This window comes from Bos taurus, chromosome 27 (genome assembly GCF_002263795.3).
Source record: "Bos taurus isolate L1 Dominette 01449 registration number 42190680 breed Hereford chromosome 27, ARS-UCD2.0, whole genome shotgun sequence".
NCBI classification, from domain to species: domain Eukaryota; kingdom Metazoa; phylum Chordata; class Mammalia; order Artiodactyla; family Bovidae; genus Bos; species Bos taurus.
Window position 1 is genome coordinate 7,921,086 of NC_037354.1, and position 18,958 is coordinate 7,940,043.

At 40.5% G+C, this 18,958-nt stretch overlaps 2 non-coding genes across 2 annotated transcripts; both read right to left on the reverse strand.

Annotated features, from left to right (window-relative positions):
- Positions 1-1,966: 1,966 nt before the first annotated feature.
- Positions 1,967-2,073, reverse strand: LOC112444660 (U6 spliceosomal RNA). The gene has a single exon (XR_003033029.1). It is a non-coding gene; the product is annotated as a U6 spliceosomal RNA (small nuclear RNA).
- A 16,441-nt stretch (positions 2,074-18,514) lies between these two features.
- TRNAW-CCA (transfer RNA tryptophan (anticodon CCA)) lies at positions 18,515-18,586 on the reverse strand. Its single transcript has one exon. It is a non-coding gene; the product is annotated as a tRNA-Trp (tRNA).
- Positions 18,587-18,958: the final 372 nt, after the last annotated feature.

Below are 18,958 nucleotides of genomic sequence, written 5' to 3' on the forward strand. Positions count from 1 at the left end.
TTTAATGACATCAAAAGGGTAATAATGAAAATATGATAAACATATTCATCATGAAATTACTAACTTTATTTTTTTATGCTTCAAGTTGATTAGCGATGATAAATTTATGCCCTACTATGATCGTTCAGCAATCCTGGAGAAGGAAATGGCAACCACTCCAGTGTTCTTGCCTGGAGAATCCCAGGGATGAGGGAGCCTACTGGGCTGCCGTCTATGGGGTCACACAGAGTCGGACACGACTAAAGTGACTTAGCAGCATGATTGTTCAGCATAGATTCTTGTGAATTCCACTACTGTTTATAGAATATTTTCCTGTTCTACTAATACGTGTGTGTGTGTGTGTGTGTGTGTGTGTATATGAAACATCTTCATTTCAGATGTATGTTTTTATTTGCAGTTATAGGGTGTCAGTGATAAAGAAACGATGGAGTCCACATTGTCCCTGCTATATAGTAAGTCCAATTCTGAAACTAAGAAATGATAATAGTTTTATCCTTGACAGAATGTAATGTGCAAACAGTTACACTTTTCTATTCTGCTGATTTAAATTTCCCAAGTTAAAATAGAAAGGCAGTGTATGTGTGCATTTTAAAATTCTACCAGGATTGTTATTGCTTCTAAACCAAATGTCCTTGTAGCGTCTGGTGCATGGAAACAGATACAGTATCTTTGATAACCTTGCATCATCTGATTAGTGATTGTGCACAAAGGTAGAGATGTCCATAAACACCTTTTAAATTTTCCTCATCTTGGTTGCCAGAGACGAGGCAGTTTTCTTTTAGGGGGGATTCTTTAGAATGCTTTAAATCCCAACAAATTTTCATCTACTAAATTGCAAGTTTTAAGTGAAAAAATAGATGGGAGGTTTTGTTTATTTGTTTGTTTTGGTATCTTTGTGATTATTCAAGTAACATTAGAAGCAGATAAGAAGTCCTGGGCTTGAGATGAGAGCACACTAGATGGTGCTGTTATCCTGACAGCAGTGACGCACAGGAAGCAGTGCTGGTTAGAATAAAGCTAGAATAAAAGAAATAGTGTGCAGACTGCATACTGGATTTTGTCTTCCACCAAGATACACTAGTATAAGATTATATAATTCACTTTCACAGCATTTGTATTTTACTCAGAAATGACTTGCTGAAGTTTTGTCTTAGCACAGCCTTGTTTTAATAAACAGGTGCCTGTGCGTGTATGTGAACATACATGTGTGTTCAAGATGGGACAAGGTTTCTGGTTTTACCTAATTTTATCTCCTGGGTCTTTCTTTCTTTTTTCTTTTGATTTATTTTTTTTTATTGAAGGATAATTGCTTTACAGAATTTTGTTGTTTTCTGTCAAACCTCAACATGAATCAGCCATAGGTATACATATATCCCCTCCCTTTTGAACCTCCCTCACATCTCCCCCCGCATCCCATCCCTGTAGGTTCATACAGAGCCCCTGTTTGAGTTTCCTGAGCCATACAGCAAATTCCCGTTGGCCATCTATGTTACATATGGTAATGTAAGTTTCCATGTTACTCTTTCCATACATCTCACCCTCTCCTCCCCTCTCCCACGTCCATAAGTCTATTCTCTATGTCTGTTTCTCCACTGCTGCCTTGTAAATAAGTTCTTCAGTACCATTCTTCTAGATTCCATACATATGCGTTAGAATATGATATTTATCTTTCTCTTTCTGACTCACTTCACTCTGTATAATAGGTTCTAGGTTCATCCACCTCATCAGAACTGACTCAAATGCATTCCTTTTTATGGCTTAGTAATATTCCATTGTGTATTTGTACCACAACTTCTTTATCCATTCATCTGTCAATGGACATTTAGGTTGCTTCCATGTTCTAGCTATTGTAAATGGTGCTGCAATGAACAATGGGATGCATGTGTCATTTTCAATTTGGTTTCCTCAGGGTATATACCTAGGAGTGGGACTGCTGGGTCATATGGTGGTTTTATTTCCTAGTTTTAAAAATATGGAATGCTTGACAAATTTGCATTTCATCCTTGTGCAGGAGTCATGCTAATCTTCTCTGTATCATTCCAATTTTGGAATATGTGCAGCCAAAGCAAGCACCTCCTGGGTATTTTTTAAAGACACACAAGGTTCCCATCAGATTTCCCTGGATGTGGCTTACATCCTTCCAGCTGCTTGTCCCTTATGTTTTTTTTCCTCCTATGGGGTGACTCCCATCACATTTCTAACAATGTCTTGCTTATTCTACAAGACCAAGTTCAAATGGTAAGCCTTCCAGGAAGCTGTTCCTGATTGCTTTTTATTCTTTCTTTACTTTGAATTTCTGTAACGCCTCCTCCTCTTATGCATATCATACTCTGCCTTGTGTTATTTGTATACTTGCTGCTGCTGCTGCTAAGTCGCTTCAGTCGTGTCCGACACTGTGCATCCCATAGACGGCAGCCCACCAGGCTCCCCCGACCCTGGGATTCTCCAGGCAAGAACACTGGAGTGAGTTGCCATTTCCTTCTCCAATGCATGAAAGTGAAAAGTGAAAGTGAAATCGCTGGGTCGTGTCTGACTCTTAGCGACCCCCATGGACTACAGCCTACCAGGCTCCTCCATCCATGGGATTCTCCAGGCAAGAATACTGGAGTGGGGTGCCATGGCCCTGTCCAATTTGTATACTTACTATCCTGTAAACTCCTGGAGAACATGGACAATTTTAATGCAATTTTGTCTCCTTCCTGTTCCTATATCAACTTTTCCATAAAGTAATATATCTTGAATGTAACTGGTACTCACAAATGTGCATGCAAGGAAGGATGAAAAGAATTATGAAACGGATTTTTTTTTTTTTTGGACCATTTGAGAACAACGATTAATTGCTTGGGAAAGAAATGATCCACAATATTAATAGTAGCTTTCTTTGTGTATAACCTAGGTGATATTTACATATTTTCTCATTTTAAAACATTCTATTGGGGTTTTTTTGTTTTTTTGGCTGACACACAGAATCACTGACTCAAACAACTAAAACAGTGGGTTTGAAGCCACTCTCTGAGGAATCTAGGATTCCCAGTTTAGATTTTTTGCTTCAACCTAAAAAGCAAAATGCATTTGACTTTGAATCTTTTCGTGACTATCTGATCAAGATGGGAATTAAGCTATCAGAAATTATCTGAAAATGACAATATTGAGCCTGTCATATAGTAGGATCCAGATGAAAATCTTTGCTGCTCACCAAAAATGACTTATTATACACGTTGAGAAATCCCTTCATTGATTTTCTTCTGACATAGACAATAGGGTGTGAACTTTTTTCAGCTATAAACTGGCAGTAATTTATGTACCTCACAGAGGTTTTAAGATGATTAAATGGCATGGCATACCCACAGCAGCCTGCTTAGAGCTGGTTTATATTCATTTTCTTCTTTCCATCAGACAGTCTCTTTTTAGATAATTACACCAAAGCCCAGGCCTCCTGACTTCAAGTTCAGGGCCGCTTCTACCTTATGGATGCTGTTCTGGTTTGCCTTTTCATATGTTGACTGAAAAAAGATGCACAACTTGAGATTTGTGAGTTAAGTTTCATTTGGGGCAAAATGAGGACTGCAGCCCGGGAGGCAGCATCTCAAAGAGCTCTGAAAGACTGCTCCAAAGAGGCAGTGGGAGAAGGTCAATATACAAGATTTTGGTGAAGGAGGAGTTCAGTACCACAAAGCACTCATTTTTACAGAAAGGTTTTTGTTGGTCATGAGGATCTGATGTCACCATGAAGGGATTTAGTGCTTCTCTAGGTATGAGGAGATGCAAGGATTGAGATCATAAAATCTGTTCCTAAAAACATCCAACTGTCTGAAGACCTGTCCCACCAGATTCTCTGGAGCACAGAGTGCCTCACTCCACCCTAAGCTCCCTCAGGGGGTGTTGAAGGGCAACAGCTATAGCAGCAGGGGTTCAATCTCCATATAAAGTGAAGTTGCTTAGTCCTGTCCGGCTCTTTGTGACCCCATGGACTGTAGCCTACATGCTCCTCCATTCATGGGATTCTCCAGGCAAGAGTACTAGAGTGGGTTGCCATTTCCTTCTCCAAGGGATCTTCCTGACCCAGGGATCAAACCTGGGTCTCCCGCATCAGAGGCAGACGCTTTACCGTCTGAGCCACCAGGGAAATCCATATCTCCATAGAGGCAGATGGCAGACGCCTTTGTTGTTCACTCATTGGCAATGCCCTTGGTAAGTGCCAATTTGTAGTTGACACATATTTTAATTTCTTTTCAGTTATAATAATTTTCCTTTTGCATCTATAAAGAATATAGCATGTCAGGGAAGTATAAGTTAAGCTGTAGCTTCTGCTCAATATTAGAATTTCCATAATTATAAGCAGTCGATATTTTAGACATTTGTTCATTTCCTTTCCAATATTTCTAAACTTTGAAATAAAGTCAAAGCCTGGGTGACTAGAGCATTTGATCTTTCACTCATAATTTGCTTTCTTTTTTGAGATTGTGAATGAAATGACCCCTTTGGCTATATTGGGTTTCCATGGTGGCTCAGATGGTTAAAAAAAAAAATAAAAATCTGCCTGTAATGTGGGAGACCTGGGTTTGATCCCTGGGTTGGGAAGATCCCCTGGAATATTGGCATGGCATGGAGTGGGCATGGCAACCCGCTCCAGTATTCTTCACTGAAGAATCCCCATGGGCAGAGGAGCCTGACAGGCTACAGTACATGGTGTCGCAAAGAGTCAAGGACATGACTGAGTGACGATACCTTGGCTGTATTTGTGTTTCTGGCTTAATCAGTAAGGGCATTCAGAGTCTTAGTTGTCAATAAGTGGCCCCTTGACCTCCCTGATGTGTCTTCCAATTATCAGAGCCAGAATTGCAGAATCTCTCCCCACCCCTCCAACCCGATGTCTTCAAGGGCTTCGCAGATTAAGAAACATCTAGACTTCTGAGTTGGCACTGCATCTGCCTGATAAGACCTTGTGTCTTCATTTTAGTAACAACAATCTTGTGTTCTCCCCATGAGAAGTCTAAAGTCCGGTTTTTACTGGCTGTGTTTCCTATAACCAGCTCACAGTTTCCTCTCTGTGAGAGCTCCTAATCTCATGGTGATTTTTTATATTAGCTTTTTTTTTTTTTTTTTAATGTGAAGCTTCTGGAGATTAGGATCCATCTGGGCAGGTAGTTCTAAGTTACTGACCCAAAGAACTATAGAAAAATATTTAAAGAGATGTCTCTACACCCTAGAAAGAGAACCAAATGGACATCAAATAATTCTGATAGAAGAATCCCTCTCCATTTACCTCTTCACCAGGAACTGTGCTAACACTTTGTCATTGTGATTAAGAGAATGACCTTTTCCAGGCCTGCTGCCTCTTCCATTCTGATTCTGGTTTGTGCCCCACAAGTGATGTAGAGAACTCCTAGCATCCAGCACTCTTAAAACTACTTTCAGATTCTACATTTCTGTTGATGCAATTGCTTAGTTTGCCTCAAATATTAAATGTTTATTACTCACTTTTTATCAATGTTTAAAGTGCCCTGGAGAATGCTGGTTGCCAAGTTGGGATGTTAGCATGGGAATGGCTAGTTTCCAAGGTCTCTGCCTCCATGTGCTCTGTTTTCAGCTCTCTTTGAACTGCCTGCTTCCCTGCAGCAAAGAGGAAGGTTATCGTCCACATTTTCTCATGAGAAGAGTTCCCTCTCAGCTTGAAGTACAATTTGTAAATAATAAATGCAACCATATTAAGATTCTTTTCATTTTACAGAATTTAACATCCCTCCTGGTAGCAATGGTTCAGGGAAATACTAGTTTGTATTTTTATACTTTTTTCTTTTTCTGAAATTCTTGCTCATTATGGTGAGGGTTAGCATTATACCCTAAGCTAAACTTTGTTATCACATGAATTACAAGAACAATGTTTGGCTTTGGGACCTGATTAATTCAGCACACTCTGTTGATGCTTCCAAGTTTTAAATGTACAGGGGTTTTGTTGTTGTTTTAGTTTGTTTTCTTCTGTATATTCACAAGCAGCTCCCAACCTCCCATTCACAGGAAGACATCTAGAAGGAACAGCACTGTGTATTCTTCAGTCTCTATATAATTCAGTGTATCGCATGTTTACATTTTTCTGGGGAAAAAAGCCTAAGATTCTATATGCTATGACTCTCATCAAAATTCCTTGAGAAATTTTCATAGTCTGTTATATATTCTATGTCTAAGAAGACAACAAAAATTTTAAAACTAACTTATTAGTTAGCGAAAGCAGTCACAAGACTGGTTTGTCACAAGAGAAATCATATCCAAATTCATCATCAAAGTCTGTTAAAATCTTTTTTTAAATAAATTAGGAAGTAGAAAGACACATCATGGATTTCAAATGCCTTATTGAGTGCTTGGTCATGGTCGGTGATTTCCCAGACAACTGGTGGTCTATTAATAGTGAACATATTTAAGTCATTAAATGACTGCATAGCTTTGATTGACAGAAATCTTAATTAAACATTTCTGGGAGTGGTTTTATTTGGTTTGGCAGAAATGATTGTCCACTAATATTGCATTGCAAGAAAGAATCACGCGAGCATCACTGAAGCCATCTTTGAAATGTGCTTCCTGGTTTGGCAGGACACCTGCAGAAGATGATGACCAGTAGGCTATTCTGAAACATTGCTGTGTGTTAAGAAATGGGATGGTTGCAAGGAGGGTATGGAGAAGAAATGCCTCAAGTTTCTCTGAAATACAACCTCAACAATACTGAGTGAGGGTGAATTCCTAAGAAAGAACAGTAGCTTGTACCAGTCAACCTGAATCTAAGATAAATGTGCAAACAGTGTTAGACAGTTGAAAAATATTCTGAGAGCAGTTTACAGCCCAAGGAATGCATTACTTTATATGTAATGGAAGATACCATGTATCTTTCCTACAGGAACTATACATACCTATAGTGACATAATTAAATAGGATTTATTGCTGTATATTAAGGATATTAATAATTGATCTGGTGAGTTTAATGAAAGCATATTTTATGAAACTAACCAATTTTTTGAAGTAAATGTCATTTGAATCTGTTACTTTTCACTTATATCCGAAACTCTAAACACTTTTTTTTCATGTGTAAAGCTTCCATCTCCTATGGAGATACTTGGCTGTAAACACCTTATTTACCTTTCTCTAGAAAGCCCGTTAATTCTAAAACCTGTCTTCTTAATTTTAATTCTTAATTCTCTACAAGAAAATTTTAGATACCAAGGGACCATTTCATGCAAAGATGGGCTCAATAAAGGACAAAAAACAGTATGAACCTAACAGAAGCAGAAGATATTAAGAAGAGGTGGCAAGAATACACAGAGGAACTGTGTGATATTGTGCAGGAATTGGAGATCAAGACAATCCCCAAGAAAAAGAAATGCAAAAAGGTTGCCTCAGGAGGCCTTACAAATAGCAGAGTTCCAAAGAATAGCAAGGAGGGATAAGAAAGCCTTCCTCAGTGATCAATGCAAAGAAATAGAGGAAAACAATGGAATGAGAAAGACTAGAGATCTCTTCAAGAAAATTAGAGATACTAAGGGAATGTTTCATGCAAAGATGGGCTCAATAAAGCACAGAAATGGTATGGACCTAACAGATGCAGAAGATATTAAGAAGAGGTGGCAAGAATACACAGAACTATACAAAAAAAGATCTTAAAAAGATCTTAATGACCTAGATTGCTGGGAGAAATATCAATAACCTCAGTTATGCAGATGACACCACCCTTATGGCAGAAAGTGAAGAGGAACTAAAGAGCCTCTTGATAAAAGTGAAAGAGGAGAGTGAAAAAGTTGCCTTAAAGCTCAACATTCAGAAAACTAAGATCATGGCATCCGGTCCCATCACTTCATGGGAAATAGATGGGGAAACAGTGGAAACAGTGTCAGACTTTATTTTTGGGGGGCTCCAAAATCACTGCAGATGGTGATTGCAGCCATGAAATTAAAAGATGCTTACTCCTTGGAAGGAAAGTTATGACCAACCTAGATAGCATATTAAAAAGCAGAGATATTAGTTGGCCAACAAAGGTCCATCTAGTCAAGGCTATGGTTTTTCCAGTGGTCATGTATGGATGTGAGAGTTGGACTGTGAAGAAAGCTGAGTGCCAAAGAATTGATGCTTTTGAACTGTGGTGCTGGAGAAGACTCTTGAGAGTCCCTTGGACTGCAAGGAGATCCAACCAGTCCATCCTAAAGGAGATCAGTCCTGGGTGTTCATTGGAAGGACTGGTACTGCGGCTGAAACTCCAGTACTTTGGCCACCTCATGTGAAGAGTTGACTCATTGGAAAAGACCCTGCTGCTGGGAGGGATTGGGGGCAGGAGGAGACAGGGACGACATAGGATGAGATGGCTGGATGGCTTCACTGACTCGATGGACGTGAGTTTGACTGAACTCCGGGAGTTGGTGATGGGCAGGGAAGCCTGGCATGCTGCGATTCGTGGGGTTGCAGAGTTGGACACGACTGAGCAACTGAACTGAACTGAACTGAATAACCCAGAGGATGTGATGGTTGGGTGGCATCACCAACTTGATGGACATGAGTTTGAGTAAGCTCTGGGAGTTGGTGATGGACAGGGAAGCCTGGTGTGCTACAGTTCATGTGGTCGCAAAAAGTCAGACACAACTGAGCGACTGAACTGAACTGAATGACCCAGATAACTACGATGGTGTGGTCACTTACCTAGAGCCATACATCCTGGAATACGAAGTCAAGCGGGCCTTAGGAAGCATCACTAGGGACAAAGCTAGTGGAGGTGATGGAATTCCAGTTGAGCTATTTCAGATCCTAAAGATGATGCTGTTAAAGGGCTGCATTCAATATGCCAGCAAATTTGGAAAACTCAGCAGTGGCCGCAGGACTGGAAAAGGTCAGTTTTCATTCCAATCCCAAAGCAAGGCAATGCTCAAACTACCACACAATTTCACTCATCTGACATGTAAAGTAATGCTCAAAATTCTCCAAGTGAGGCTTTGATAATACATAAATGGAGAATCTCAATGAACCTAAATCACGATGTTCAAGCGTGATTTAGAAAAGGCAGAGGAACCAGAGATGAAATTGCTGACATCTGTTGGATTATAGAAAAAGCAAGAGAGTTCTAGAAAAACATCTACTTCTGCTTTATTGACTATACTAAAGCCTTTGACTGGATGGATCACAACAAACTGGAAAAATTTTTCAGAGATGGGAATACCAGAACACCTTATATGCCTTCTGACAAACCTGTATGCAGGTCAAGAAGCAACAGTTAGAACCAGACTTGGAACAATGGACTGGTTCCAAGTTGGGGAAAGAGTATGTCAAGGCTGTATATTGTCACCCTGCTTATTTAATTTATATGCAGAGTACATAACGTGAAATGCTGTATGAAGCATAAGCCAGAATCAAGATTATTGGGAGAAACATCAATAACCTCAGATACGCAGATGACACCACACTTATGGCAGAAAGTGAAGAGGAACTAAAAAGCCCCTTGATGAAAATGAAAGAGGAGAGTGAAAAAGTTGGCTTAAAAGTCAACATTCAGAAAACTAAGATTATGGAATCCAGTACCATCACTTCATGGCAAATAGATGGGGAAACAATGGAAACAGTGACACACTTTATTTTCTTAGGCTCCAAAATCATTGCAGATGGTGATTGCAGCCATGAAATTAAAAGACACTTGCTCCTTGGAAGAAAAACTGTGACCAACCTAGACAGCATATTAAAAAGCAGAGACATTACTTTGCTGACAAAGTTTTGTCTAGCCAAAGCTATATGGTTTTTCCAGTAGTCATGTATGGATGTGAGAGTTAGACCTTAAAGAAAGCTGAGTGCCAAAGAATTTATGCTTTTGAGCTGTGGTGTTGCAGAAGACTCTTGAGAGTCTCTTGGACTGCAAGGACATCAAACCAGTCAATCCTACAGGAAATCAGTCCTGAATATTCATTGGAAGGACTGATGTAGAAGCTGAAACTCCAATACTTGGGCCACCTGATATGAAGAACTGACTCTTTGGAAAAGACCCTGATGCTGGGAAAGATTGAAGGCAGGAGAAGAGGATGACAGAGGATGAGATGGTTAGATGGCATCACCAACCTGATGGACATGAGTTTGAGCAAACTCTGGGAGCTGGTGAAGGACCGGAAAGCCGGGGGTGCTGCAGTCCATGGGCTTGCAAAGAGTCAGACATAACTGAGCGATTGAACAATGACAACAGAAATCCTGTTAATTCTGACAACTGACCTCTTAATTCTATTAGATTTGTGTTCTGTACAATTTGACAATAATGAAAAAACATCGTAGTGAACACCAGGATAAAATTCTAAGTGGTACAAAACCCTGTACATTGTATGATGCTATGAATCTGCTGTGATGAAATGAGGGAAATAGCACCTTTAATTTGCACAGAAGACATTTTCATATACACAAAGGATTTTGGGAAAATAGGCGCTTGATGTTAAGATATTGACAAATGAATTCACCAGACATTGGCTTTTGAAGCTGGGACATATTAGTTTAGGGCTGTACAGCCTTGGTATATCCCAGAGTAAGTCAATGTGGTAGCCTCAGATGTGGACTCAGACCAAACTGTAGCTCACTCTCTCAATTTACTGTCTCTCTCCCCACTGCCCTCTCCCACACTCTTGCTATCTTTTGCTTAACTCTGAACCTTAGCATTATTGCAATAATATAGTTTGCTTGTACCAATAACTTTCTTGTCAAGAGACATCTGTTCTGTTATGAACAGTCTCTTAGTAAAGCATCAATCATGTCTTACTTGTAAAGCAAAACACATTTTTGGGGTCCCTAGATAGCAAAATACTGCTGAAAAAACAAACTGTGCAGAAATATTAACTGTGGCACATTAATATATGCATTCTGAGCTCTTTTTGTTTGTCTACCATTGGTGCCATGTGATTCTGACAGTATGAGCTGCTGACCTCTTGTCTCTGGAACCACAGAGGACTCATCAATGTCCTCCCTAGAAGCTTGTAATGGGCTGATTGCCATGGAGATTCACACAATAATAGGATGCTATATTTTAGGTGCTTTGGTCCAAAATGCTACAAGCACAACTGATAAAATGTTGCAGTTGTTCTGAGTGACTTTCGAAGCTTGAACCCATAGTGTCAAGCTACCTGTGAACTTCGAGTCAGTCATCTGGGTTGCTTTGCTTCATGGACATAAGACATATGCATGGTGGACCTGAGCTTCTGATTAACATTCTGATGGCTTTGTATTTTGCTGTTGGGCTCACTGCTTGCATTTATAAGACGAGATTCTCTGCTTTGGGGCCAGATTATTACTTTCTAAGCGCCCATCAACTTCACGTGTAACAGCTTATATTGGATGTGTTGTTCTTTGCATACATCAAGGCTTGAAGTGAGGTATAAGAGAGAAATTATTATAGTTTGGGTAAATATTTCTGTACCAGAAGCCAACCTTGGATGTTGTTAGGGCTAAAAGTAATGTGTCAATCAGTGTTCAGTTAGGGAAAAAAATCATGTTATGTATTTCAAGTGGGAGGGACTAGGTACAAAGGACTTAGGACTGGTGGAGCAAAGGGAGGGAGAGAAGGAGCCAAGGGAGTAAAAAGGAAGGAGTGATGTGCAAAGATCAGGATCCTGCCAGTGCTCTTAGCTCAGCCGCCAGAACTTGCACCTGCAGCTTCCTGGAGCTTCCAGAGCCGCAGGCACCACTCGGGGGCTGCGGGGACAGCCCATCCCCACCGCCCCGACAGCAAAAATCCCCAGCTGCCAGCAGCATCCACTGCAGTGGGAACCAGAGCAGGAAACTTCTCTGTCCCTCCTGCTTTCTGATCTCTTGACCATGCTTTCCAATGACAGAACTCAACAGGGAGCTGAATGACCAGGGAAGGGAGTGTGGGGAGCATAGTCTGCAGAACCCCGGAAGCCAACACAGACATTGGGGGGCGGGGTGGAACTAGAGACAAGGGGTGAATGAACAGCACCAGGGCCCAACAGAGTCAGTGGTGTTCTGCTTGGTTAATGTTTTATACTCATAAAATCAGACGATCATCAACATCAAAGACAAGACGCAAAGACTGGTTATAAAGGGAGGTACAGACAGGGGAGAGTTGTTACAGAAGCACAGGGAGTGATCAGCGGAATTTGTAAAGGTGGGAAGGACACTTTCCTGTATAGCCTGTCAGCCTGCCTTTCAAGTAAACTAAGGCTGCAGAGCTTTTAAAAACTATTACTTTTAGTTTCTCAAGCAATATATAAATGTATTCCCCTTCTAAGACATTAGATTTTTATTGAAGTATAGTTGACATACAATGTCATGTTAGTTTCAGGTGCATAGCACAGTGACTTGACAACCGAATACATTATGAAACGTGCATGAGGCAAGCTCAGTCACTGCCTGTCACCCATACTAAGTTATTCCAGTGTTACTGGTTCCATTCCTTATGCTGAGACCTATTCATTTTATAACTGCCCATATTTATCTTATAGTTGAAAGTTCGTATCTCTGTTGCTGTTCAGTCGCTCAGTCGTGTCTGGTTCTAACTGTTGCTTCTTGACCTGCATACAGGTTTCTTAGGAGGTAGGTAAGGTGGTCTGGTATTCCCGTCTCTTTAAGAATTTTCCATACTGTGTAGTGATCCACACAGGAGCTTCAGTGTTGTCAGTGAAGGAAGCAGAATTGTATCTCTTAATCCCCTTCATCTATTTTGTGCAACCCCTTCAACTCGCTCCCTTCTGTGACCAGCACTTTGTTCTCTTTATCTGAGTCTGTTTTGTTTTGTTTGTTTTGCTTTCATTTTTCACAAATAAGTGAGACCATCCATGTTGTCATAAATGGCAAGATTTCATTTATTTTATGACTAATATTCTATTATATTGTGTGTATATGCACACACATATTATATAAATACAAACAAACACATCTTCATTATCCACTTAGCCATCCATTGATGGACATTTAGGTTGCTTCTATAGCTTGGCTATTGTAAACGATTCTGTAATGAACATAGAGTTGTATATACATTTTTGAATTAGTGTCTTTATTTTCTTCAGTAGATACCCAGAAGTGAAATTGCTGGATCCTATTGTAATTATATTTTTAACCTTTTGGGGAAATTCCATACTGTTCTCCACAGTTTACAGTTCCATTCAGTTTAGTCGCTCGGTTGTATCCGACTCTTTGCGACCCTATGGACTGCAGCACACCAGGCTTCCCTGTCTATCACCAGCTCCCAGAGCTTGCTCAAACTCATGTCCATTGAGTCGGTGATGCCATCCAACCATCTCATCCTCTGTTGTCCCCCTCTCCTCCTGCCTTCAATCTTTCCCAGCATCAGGGTCTTTTCCAATGAGTCCATTCTTTGCATCAGGTGGCCAAAGTATTGGAGCTTCACCTTCTGCATCAGTCTTTCCAATGAATAATCAGGGCTAAATTCCTTTAGGATGGACTGGTTGGATCTCCTTGCAGTCCAAGGGACTCTCAAGAGTCTTCTCCAACACCACAGTTCAAAAGCATCAATTCTTTGGCTCTCAGCTTTCTTCACAGTCCAACTCTCACATCCATACATGACCATTGGAAAAACCATAGCCTTGACTAGATGGACCTTTGTCAGCCGAGTAATGTCTCTGCTTTTTAACATGCTGTCTAGGTTGGTCATAGCTTTTCTTCCAAGGAGCAAGCATCTTTTAATTTCATGGCTACAGTCACCATCTGCAGTGATTCTGGAGCCCAAGAAAACAAAGTCTGTCACTGTTTCCACAGGTTACATTCTCTACCAATTTACATTCCCACCAACAGTGCGTGAGGATTCTTTTTCCCCACATCCTCACCAACACTTGTTATCTGTTGTCTTTTTGATGACAGCTATTCTGGCAGGTTTGAGGTCACCTCTCACTGTGGTTCTGATTCACACTTCCCTGAAGACTAGTAATCTTTCCACATGAAGACATTAACACTTATAGGTGCAGGCTTATCCTCCTTTGTTTACCAAGCCAACCCTAGTAATTTCCCAAGAAATTAGTCAGTTTGATGTGTATCCAGAGCCTGAAATAGCCTTCAGTAGAAAAATGACCAAGTAAAATGTAGCATCATTATTTTATGGACAATTTTTGCTGCTTTTTAAGAGGACAAAGTAGATGTGTGAAGTTTTCATGAATAGCAAGTGAAAAATTGAATTTGTAGAATACACCGTATGGTCCACTTATGGGTTTCTTAAAGGCACAAAAAAATGACATCTTATTCCGTTTATTAACATTTAGGTGATTTCCATCTCATGACTATTGTAAATAATGCTGCTATGAACTTCAGGTATGCATCTTTTCGAATCGGTATAGAAAACAAAGCAGTGTTTGGTTATTGGTTGGGAGAGGGAAGGGAGGAGAGGCAATACATGGGTAGGGGATTAAGCAATACAAATTATGAGGTTTAAAATAAGCTACAAGAGAGACTTTCTTGGAGGTCCAGTGGTTACAGCTCCTACTCCAAATGCAGGGGGCCCGGGTTCAATCCCTGGTCAAGAACTAAGATCTTACACGCTGCCTGGCCCAAACCCACACCACAACAAAATAAATCCCTTGAAAGCACACACAAAATATGTAATTGCCCATGAAAATAAATGCAAATAATTTACTGGTATATATATGTTAAAAAAAATCTATAAGGATATATTATACAACATGGAGAATACTGTAAATATTTTAAAATAATTATAAATAGGGTATAACTTCTTAAAATTGTTAATCACTATATTGTACACCTGTAATTTGTATAATAATACATCATCTATACTTTAATTTGAAAAACTGTCAAAAAACCAAGGTGACTCCCATTCAGTTGTTCCATACACACAGGTTGTATGGGATGACTCCCCTTTTCTATTATCCACATTCATTTTCCTTCTGGTAAGTGTGAAGGCAGAGAGGGGGTGGATGCTAGGATTGGTGAATGGATATTGTGGTAGAATGGGAGATAATTAAATACTCTGCCAAATATGCCAAATGCTTCATAAATCTCGGGTGGTATGAACTCATGCTCAGTCTTTGTTTTTCTCCCTGAGACTTCTGTCTCATGATCCCAGAAGTCTGCCCAATGGCCTCAGTCAGTTATTTTCACATCCACCCTTTTCAGCTCCTATTTTAAATTATAGCCTGAAAATAGTTGTTTGTCTCAGAAGTGGTATGGGGCAGAGCTAGAAGTTACCAAGTAGTAGCTGAAATGTGCTATGGGTCACCCTGAATTTCTTGTAATCCCATCACTATCTTCTCAACAAATGGCCCAATTTTAGGAAAGTCGTCACTTCAATGGGAACGGTTAAATGCTACTCCAAGTCTGCACACTGAGTCTCCACTGGTCCACAGGGCCCTGTGTGAGAAGCATGCTGGCTTCTACTGTAGATCTGTTTACAGCAAGCCAGCTTGATGTTTTTATCTGTTTACGAAGCAGTGCAAAGTGTTGACATAGCAGCGACCTGGTTCTTCGGGTCTTGGAGAACTGTTTGCACTAGAATGTTTTCTAATCTTCCGTGAAGCTCTGTCGTTTGCATTTAGTGAGGCCTCGGTTCCAGCTGATGGGAACTGTTTGGAGAATGGCTCCACTTCAATACCAATCTTGTTTTCTCTTGTCTTTGAGAGAGTGGTTTCAGATGAGCTCCCCATGTATCAGACTGCTTGTCTTTTCTGTTAGATTTGATTTAAATGAAACACTTTGGATTTCTGAAAATGTGTATTTTGAGCCATGAAGAGTTTGGAATTTTGCCTGCATGGTGCAGCAGCAGAAAATAGATGAATAGAACCTCTGATCTGTCGTGATTTGCTCAGAACCACAGTTTCCACTGAAGTGTATGCACCTCCTCTTTGGTTTGTGTAAATTATTCCTCGATATATCCCTAGAAACACAACTAAGTTTCAGTGCATTTTAATGAGGCATCATTTCACAGGCTTGGGGAACTGTTCACTTTGGGGCTCGGTTGTGAATCTTGCTAAGAAAAAAGTGCAAACGGCCTGCCTCACCTTGCTGGGCAGGCGGGTATAATGAATAATGCCTGTGACAGTGTTTTATAAGCAACATGAAACTGAATATGTATCAGGTTTATATCAACATAGGTTTTATTTGATTCCAACCCTAAACTCCACCACTTGACTTAAATTCATTAGCAGAAAGTAGAATGTAGGAAAAGCACTGAAACGGAAATCACAGGCTCCATGTTGTCAACTTGTCTAAGCACCTGACTAATATTTGATAAGTGCCTTATCTTCTCTGGGCCTTGAAATCCTCCCTAAAATGAAGTGGCTGAGTTCAATGATCCCTGAATTCCTTTCAGCTCTATACTCTACGTAGCTACTGGACAGACTCCTGGTGAAATGGAAAAGCTTGAAGTCACACTATTATCTATTTATGAAATAGGATCCTTCAGCTTTTTATTCATTTTATTGTCTTGGTGATCTTTTATATGCCTTTAAAATGACTTTAAGGCATATCCCCTTGCCTGCTGATAGCAAAATAATCATATGATATTGGTTCTATGATATATTATGAAAAATCAGATTCATTTAAAGTGCAGGACTGTTTCCACTTTAGTTAAACAACTTTAGGTAAAGAGATTCTAGGAATGAGTATACATCCCTCCAGCCATTCTCCAAGGCCCATCCCCCACATGAGTCAGTGGAGCAGGGAGGATTGATGATGGGAAGGAGGTGAAGTATTGATGGTTTTCAAACCACACTTCTGACCAATATCCTGAAGCTTGTTTCACAGAACACTAGTTTTGTGAGATTTTATAGATTAGGCATGAAAGAGGTTCCATGATTAAATGAGTTTGTGAAACATTACACTCAACAAATGTAAACAAGGTTTCCTTACTATATAACTTTCTCAGAACTTTGAAGATGCTCATGGACATTCTGCGTGTCCATTGGAGATATAAGACATTTATGTTGCACAAGCGTGATTGACTGTGAGACCCTTTTATTTGAGAAAGTCTCATAGAACTAGATTCCTTGGAATCTAGTTGAAGAAATATGGTTCTTGTTTGTAAGGAACCCAAATTAACTGAGGCAAGTGAATATCCACTGAGACTCTAAAGAAAGGGATACTTTAGGGCTATGGTAATTCACTAGTGTGTGTGACCGAGAGAACAGAATTGCATCAAACTGATGAATACTAAGGATTATAGTTTTATATTTACCTAAAACCCACCTCACCAGTTAAATTAGTTTGCCTTGCACGGAGCTCAGTACACCACCAAGGGTGTGTAGACATTTCATAAATGCTCTGGATGCCAAAGTTTAAAAACTGTTAGACTGTTTATTAGGTTAGTAGTAAAATTTTTATGGTTGCCTTATTTTTTACCTCTTTTCTTCCTTCAGCAAACATTCATTGAGCACTTTGTCCTGAGTATTTTTCTAAGCTCTCGTGCTATGTCATTGATCTCCCGTGGCATGAATCTTTCCTCAACAAGTGATATTTTGTAGGAGAAGGAAGAGTATATTTTAAAATTGGGATCGAGGTGACAGAAGTAACTTTTTAAAAGCAAGTCCAAAGCAGAAAGGCAATGAGGAGGGGAGAGAGCAATTAATTCTCAAAGAAATGCAAAAGAATGTTCTCTAGAGAGATGCCTGCTTTAGTCTTGAAAGCAGAACAGAAGTTTGCTCAATGGAACATGCCAGTCGGTTCTAGTACCAAGATTAAAAATGTCAAAGGCAAGGAGATGGAAACAATTCGATGAGACTGGGAAAGTGTAAGGCAGTTGGTGTTATTGGAACATGAAGGGGAACAAGCCAAGTAGAAGCTATAAAGCTTCAGAGCTTGGCAAAGATCTGAGTACAAAGATTTCTGTGCTTTGAAAATTTCTCAGAGTCAGAATCAGGAGATGAAAAACTAAGAGGGGCTTTTAGAGAGGGGAGATTATGATGAAGCAAAGCTGACCTCTGAAGCAGTGTAGAGAGGCTTGTTGTTCAGTTGCTCAGTTGTGTCAGATTCTTTGCAACCCCATGGACTGCAGCACGCCAGGCTTCCCTATCCTTCACCATTGCTCAAACTCATGTCCATTGAGTCAGTGATGCTAGAGAGGCTATAGGTGGGGAAATCAATTTGTAGGTGTTGCAATTATCCATGACAATTGACTCATTGGAAAAGACCCTGATGCTGGGAAAGACTGAAGGCAGGAGGAGAAGGGAATGACAGAGGATGAAATGGTTGGATGGCATTACCAACTCAATGGACATGAGTTTGAGCAAACTCTGGGAGTTGGTGGTGGACAGGGAAGCCTGGCATGCAGCAGTCGATGGGGTCACAAAGAGTCAGACACGACTGAGCAACTAACCTGAACTGAACTGAACTGAACAGTTATCCAATTGAGAGGTGATGGATACATAAATCAAGGCATGAGCAGTGACCCACTTGAATGGGACATCTTTGAAGTTGCTCAGTCATGTCAGACTCTTTGCGATCCCACGGACTGTAGCCTACCAGGTTCCTCCGTCCATGGGATTCTCCAGGCAAGAATACTGGAGAATATTCAGTATGCCATTTCCTTCTCCAGGGGATATTCCCAACCCAGGGATTGAACCTGGGTCTCCTGCATTGGAGGCAGACGCTTTAACCTCTGAGCCACTAGGGAGGCCCTTGGAGGTATTAATGGTGTAGATTTTATACTTGGGCTTCCCTCATAGCTCAGTTGGTAAAGAATCTGCCTGCAATGCGGGAGACCTGGATTCGATCCCTGGGTTGGGAAGATGCCCTGGAGAAGAGAAAGGCTACCCACTCCAGTATTGTGGCCTGAAGAATTCCATGAACTGTATAGTCCATGGGGTTGCAAAGAGTCAGACACAACTAAGTGACTTTCATTTTCACTTTCAATGATTAGGGCGGACTTCCCTGGTAGCTCAGTGGTAAAGAATCCACCTGCAATGTAGGAGATGCGAATTCAATCCCTAGGTTGGGAAGGTCCTCTGGAGAAGGGAATGGCAACCTGCTCCAGTACTCTTGCCTG